The sequence below is a fragment of the Bubalus bubalis genome, chromosome 3, assembly GCF_019923935.1.
Source record: "Bubalus bubalis isolate 160015118507 breed Murrah chromosome 3, NDDB_SH_1, whole genome shotgun sequence".
Taxonomy (NCBI): Eukaryota; Metazoa; Chordata; class Mammalia; order Artiodactyla; family Bovidae; genus Bubalus; species Bubalus bubalis.
In genome coordinates this window covers 86,410,682-86,417,242 of record NC_059159.1, presented here as the reverse complement: position 1 = coordinate 86,417,242, position 6,561 = coordinate 86,410,682, and the positions used below count along the sequence as shown (strand labels likewise).

At 40.4% G+C, this 6,561-nt stretch overlaps 1 protein-coding gene across 1 annotated transcript in view; it reads left to right on the top strand.

Annotated features, from left to right (window-relative positions):
- Nucleotides 1–2,607: 2,607 nt before the first annotated feature.
- Nucleotides 2,608–6,561, top strand: part of FOCAD (focadhesin) — a 301,517-nt gene continuing 297,563 nt past the window's right edge. The window contains exon 1 of the mRNA XM_044939795.2: nt 2,608–2,684. The gene's annotated coding sequence lies outside the window, so the exon portion shown is untranslated. The remainder of the gene's footprint in view (nt 2,685–6,561) is intronic.

Below are 6,561 nucleotides of genomic sequence, written 5' to 3'. Positions count from 1 at the left end.
ATCTTTCCTAGATCTTACCCCAATCAAAATGTCACTTCATAGATTAGCTGTATTCCCTTAGGCCCCATTCTTTGCTTTCAGCTCAGAAGGAAACCAAGATAATCTGATTAATTAAGCAGACTGAAGACTGCTCTTCCTGGCTAACAACCAGCTGGCCTATCAGAATCAGTTCTAATCTTTGTAGTCTAACCTTGACCTTAATTTCTTCTTAAATTTGTTATCAACATGACTATTTTTAAACATTTCTAACCCTGCTCATGAAATGGGCTATTCCAATGGGTATGCAGTAGAAAGAGAACTGAATTTTGTCCCTTTGCAATCTTATTCAATTTCCCTCACCATCAGCTGATAGTCAAACTAAATCAGTAAAACATCAAAAATTTTTGAGAATCAAGACAGGACTTCAAGGTCATTAAAGTAAACAAAATTGCCAACAACTTAACCTACTAATTATTATGAGAGAACTTTTTACGAGAAAAAAAATCAAAACACAATCTCAAAAAGAACAGTCCTTTACACTGAATAAATTTATTTTTATGAAAACTTGATACACTGTCATTTATTTACTTATTCTTCATTTCCACACTTGTCAGTGAAAACTTGTCATAGGCAACTTCTAACATCCTTTCTGGTTCTAAAAGTCTACACCTCTCATCTTGTCCAAATGAATCTCCAGGATGAGCTGGCGCCTTGTGTCTCTGGACTGTGTATTTCATCTTGGTATCTCTCATGTCTAGCACAGTGCCAGGTATAGCAATAAATTAAATAAATTAAAAGACAGAACAATCCTTGCTGAACTACAGTCATGTATGGAAGGAGTCAAACCTAGAGGCGGGGTGAGTACATCCCAGAAGAGGGTGAGCCCTCGGGCTTCCAGCCTAGCCCAAGATCCGTCACAAGAATTGTCAAGTAAATTCTAGGTTCTTGGTTTAACAGCCATAGTCCTTCAGTCCTGCCCAGAATCCAGGGGAAGTGTCAAAAGTGAAAAATCACAGACTCATTACCATTCTTCAAATGGGCATTTCCTCCCACACACCTAAAGCAAGTCTTTATGTAACAGAGGTAGTATATTTACTTATTGAGAGCCAGAGTACCTGGATTCAAATTTTGCCTCTTGATTAAGATGTTTACTCCTTGTGCCTAAGTTTCCTTATTTAAAATGTAGGTCATAACAGTATCTGCTTCATACAGTTGGATTAAATGAGTTGATATACATTTAAAGGTGCTGTTTACATAATTAAATGTTCAACTGTAATATTGACTAATGTATCTCAAGAATTAAGGGAATAGAGGAAGAATTTTTAAAAAGAATTAAACTAGTCCTAAAAGAAGAGCTGTTGTATTGCTATTTGGAGTTATTAAGATTGAAGGGGAATATCATCAAAGTCTATAAAATAAAAAAAGCAATTATAAACCTTACAATGCTCCTTTCTCTCAAAGGGTTACATACAGAGATTGAATATATAAGTAGTTTCAAAATTAATTTAGAAACATTCTTACAGAATGAATGCATAATAGATTAGTGAGAGAATGGAAGACGGTTGGTGGTATATAATTACTTTTCTGAAGTGGAGTCTAGGAAACCAAGTCCTTCTTATAAATAAGTAGAGCTTCTTGTCAGCACATTACAAAAACTTTGGAAACTTAGAAAAAATACCAATGCCAAGGCTCCTCAGCAGAGTTATTAAAGCAGACTTTCTAGAAAAGGGGCCCAGGCACTGGTATTTAAAAATACAGGCTCTCCAAATTCTTGTAAAGGTGAGCCAGGGTTTAGAAACTGTTGGATAAGGCAGGTTCTGTAGAGCAACTTGTCTTAACTATTTTATCTTGTATATAATTCCCACTTTTGTCATCCACAATCAGAATTCCATTTTGTCATAACCTTTTCATTTTTTCCTGCTCCTTCTTTTAGTTTCTGTTCCATTGTGCCAGGTGCCTTACAGTCTTCTTATGAAAATGCGTGTTCATGCACGGGTGGACAGTCAGTAGGTATTAGGAAAAAATAAAAACAATAAAAGTAACAATTACTGGTGCCAGTTCTCGCCAGATTAAATCAACAGGATGACGTGTAGGACTACTCAACAGGTGGATATATCAGACTAGCACCAAGAAGCTCAATGTTCTGTGTTGGCCAAGTGAAGTAAAGATAATCAAGCAGCGACTACCAGAAACGAAACCGCAAGTCTGCTGTCTGCATTAAAATTTTTGAATCCTATAATTATCAGTACTGTTTTTTCCCCCCGGGAAACAAAATCTCCCAATACCAAGAAGCTGCTTTTGCACCTCCAAAAGCTGCATAGGGGCATGCTGCCAGTAGGACCATCCGGACACGCTGCAGTGGTATCTCCAGGCGGGTTCCTTTAATCCGCCTCTCCCTAGGCTAACTCCCCACTGCGGCGCAGTCCCACAGCCAGCCCTCGCGCGCACCACCCTTCCAGCTCAGGGACTGCTGCTGAGCGCTTGGCCGCCCACGCCGCCTTCCAGCCGCAGTGCGCGGCCTTGGCTTTGAACGCGCGTGCGCTTAAGCAGGGATGGGCGGGTCGAAGTTGGAGGAGGCGGGGCAAGCCCTTGAGGTCTGCAGGCCATTGGCTGTCTCCCCATAGTCACCGCCCCCAGGCGTTCGAGACGGCGGGGCGGGCCACGTCAGGCAGCCGGCGTGGGGCTGAGCTTGTGGCAGAAGGGAGGTAAGCTTTGCGGGTGTTAGGCGGCGGGCTGCGGGCCTCTGCCTCCTGCACAGAGGTCTCCCGATGGCACTCGCCTACGGCCTGACTCAGCTTGCTGGGAGGGAGGCTGAGGCCCGGTGGGCCTGGAGCTTTAATGGGAGATGGGGTAATAGAGCATGTGGTGGCAGGGCCGCGTCGTGGTTTGGGCGGCCGGGAAGGGGACAGGTCTTGTCGATTGCCCTCGTCCTGTCCTGCTGGGGTTCTGAATTCCCAAAGGAGTAGGCCTTCGGCGTTAGAGAGCTCCCGGATGCCTGGGTGGGGCCGGCTCTGGTGACTGCGGTGGGGCTCAGCGGGATCCTGATTCGGAAACAGGTCGGCGCGGTCCTTGCATACCTTCCTGCAGCAGGTTGCAGTCATCCCACTTTTCCCTAGTCTGAAGGCAGCACAGGGGACTCTAGCCCTCCCCTCCTTGTCCTGGAGTGACTGTCTCCTCCTAATTCCCGGTGACTCACTCAGATCCTGTCTACTTTAATGCAAGGGCTTGTGGGTGAGCAGGGCCTGTTTTCAGGTCTCCTGGCTCTGTCCTCACTTGCAGGAATTACTTGAAAGAAGTAGTATGTTTCTGTTATCTCTGTATATATATCACATACACGTATGAACGTATGTTTTGAAATGTCAGCAACAGCTATGCAGAGATTTATGGAGACTTGCCCGTTGTGTTGCCCCTTACTCTCTATCAGTTTTAGTTTCAGCATGATATCCTTAATTTAGTTTCTGAATTTGGAGCTTCTGAAATCAATGAAGTCATGCTATCAAGTGTCATTGCAATCAGTCATTCATCTGTTCAGCACTTTTTCCGTGGGTTCCTTGGTGGTCAGGGTCTTATGCCATAAAGTAAAACGGTCATTCCCTGTCTTTTTCTTCTAGTTTATCAGCCAGTTTTATTGTCTAGATTTGATGATTCAATTTCAGGTTCTAGATTTAGGCACAGAAGCTTGAGATCCTGTATCATAAGCTATATAGCTCTTCTGGGACCTCATTCAGTTTTCCTTACTTTTACCTCCTGTAAGCCTCAGACCATTATAGCTCTGAGGCATAGTCCTGCTAAGTATCACTAAAGACCTAGGTCTCAGGCACCTATCTGTAAAGTGAGGGGATGGGGTTAGAAATATTTAGTAATAGTGAGACATTCAAGGACAGGATGGGCAGATTGCACGTTTACTGAACTGTGTTAATATTTGAGAAGTGACCATTTACAAAACCCTGGATATATTTTAAGATTATATGTTTTACTCTTCCTGAATCTGTCCACATTGACTTTTTGACTAGCAAGCAAGTGCCTGTTTACAATTTTGATTCACATATAATTCCCGCACTCAGAGCACTATGACTCATCTAAATTTTGAAATGTAATAATCAGGAGATTTTAAATGTTACATTTAAAGGTATGATATAAAAACATTGGATAAGAATGCAATTTTCAAAGCATTTTTACTTGCTTTAGTAGGTTAGTGGTAACTAACACTGCCTTGGTTATTTGCTTACTTGGTTAATATTTGGTAGTTGTCATCACCTGGTTAATGTCGTTCACTATCATGTCTATGTTAACATTTATTTTATCAACCTAAAATTTACTGGATTTTAATTGATTGCTGCTTTACAGTTGAGAATTAATAACCAAAAGGTAAGCACATCATCAGTTTGAGAGTAAAGATGCTAATAGAGATGTAACAATAGATTTTCATTTGTTGATTTATTGATGGTACTTATTAAGTAATCCATTTGGTCTTCCTGCTTTTGAGGCATAATATTCATAGCCTTGGAGAAGGGCATGGCAACCCACTCCAGTGTACTTGCCTGGAGAATCCCATGGACAGACGAGGCTGGCAGGCTACCGTCCATAGTGTCACAAAGAGTTGGACATGGACTAAAATGACTTAACACACACATTCATAGCCTTGTGATACTTTTTGACTATTATTCACAAACCATTTAGTGAATTAAATTAAACCCCTATATCACTACTGGGGGTTGGGAAAATTTAAGAAAACTGAACTTTAAAAAATTTTTCTAGTTCTAGAAATGGAGCAGATCAAGATGGGAAGACTGGGGAGAAATGCAGGAGCTGAGGGAAAACATTCCAAGTGGAGTCTTCTGGCTTAAAATTTGGGGAGACTCAGGGATTCAGATTATATATTAAAATATCTGTGTGAAGGAAAAAAAATTAAAATTTGGGGAGAAAAACAGTGAAAAATAAAACTATATTTGGAAGAAATGTAAGGAAATAGTAGTGTCAGGATTATTTTTGGATCTGTAGCAAAACCTGGTCATAATATTTCTTGGTTTATAACAATGAGCTCAGCTGTCTCGAAAAAGAAACCTAGGGTGATCATTTAAATCAAGTTGGCAATAGATATTGCTTTAGGAAATGTGGAATCTGTAAGTATTATATTTCTTAAAAATCTAAAGATGAGTAATATAATAAATATGGTATAGTTTTATAAGTATAATATAAATCTTTGATTCACAATTAGTGATAAATTGGATGGAAGTTGTGTGTACTGCTTCCACAGGATAGGATACAAATTTGCTAAGCTAATAGAACAAGGGATACTTGTCAATTTTCTCCCATTTCAATTATTTGAAACAGAGTTTTCAAGCAATGCAGAAGACCTCATCCACTTTTCAAACAATAGATTGAATGTTGTTCTTATAAGTTGGGTCTGCCAAGTAGTTCTGGCCTCATAATTTTTTTTAACCTATTCTAAGCCCCATTGGAAGTAATAATACTGCATTTAGGATTTAAAATTTTTGTTGATTTATATTGGATTACATTCAGTTAGCCTGAGTTACTTTAGTTTTATATATTTTGAAAATATATCAAAAGCTGTGACATTAAATACTGTAAAATTTTCCGTTGTTCATGAAGGGAAAATATTTCTTCAGACCCAAGGAAGCTGAGAATTCAAATTGCATAGATAGTTTGTTATTATTTATTTTAAAATCCATAATTTCACTTACTGTGAACCAGTGTTTCATTCAACCTTCTAAACTGAAGAATTCAGTTCTTTCCAGTGTATTAGAGTATATCCTCTAATCTTTTGGGTCAGATGAGTAACTGCTAATTTGGCTGGTAAGTGTGTTCAACAAATGTTGTAATTGTGAATGTTGAACTGTAGTTCTGTCAGAAGGTTTTCTGGTTGGTTGGATCCATGGATGCAGAACTGTAGCTAGGGAGGGCCCACTGTAGAGTCATGTGTGAGTTTTTTACTGCAGGGAGGGTCAGCACCCCTAACCCCCAGGTTGTTAAGAGTCAGCTGCACTTTTCATTACATGTGACTACTCTCATTTTATTGGAATGCCTGGAAGGTTATGTTGAACATTTTTAGGTTGATTCTCGTCTGGGAGGTATGAAGAATGCCTTCATACTAATGACAGTTGCCATGGGTGAGAGAGGTGGGCGTACCTACATTTGCCTCTGATTTCCCTCCAGTTATTTTGGGACTGAGAGTCTTGGGGAATAAGGTTGTGTTTCTAAGGAGAACTCTGCACCCCTGCATGAAGATTTCTTTCACCTACTCTGAGATTTGGCTCCAGCATCTCTCTCCTGCAAGATCACATTTTCCCTCATTACTGGATTGTTCCCTTCAGTATCTAAATATGCTGTTCCTTCTCCTACGTTAAAATAATTACTCTTTCTTGACCCCATTTCCTCGTTATGCCACCACACTATTTTCCTTTATGGCAAGACTTACACTCATGTGTCCAGTTACTTCCCCCCATTCTTTATTAAACTCACTTTCCTCAGACTTTCTCCCTCAGTTCAGTCCAGTTCAGTCACTCAGTCGTGTCCGACTCTTTGTGACCCCATGGACTGCAGCACTGAGTCCAAAGGTCT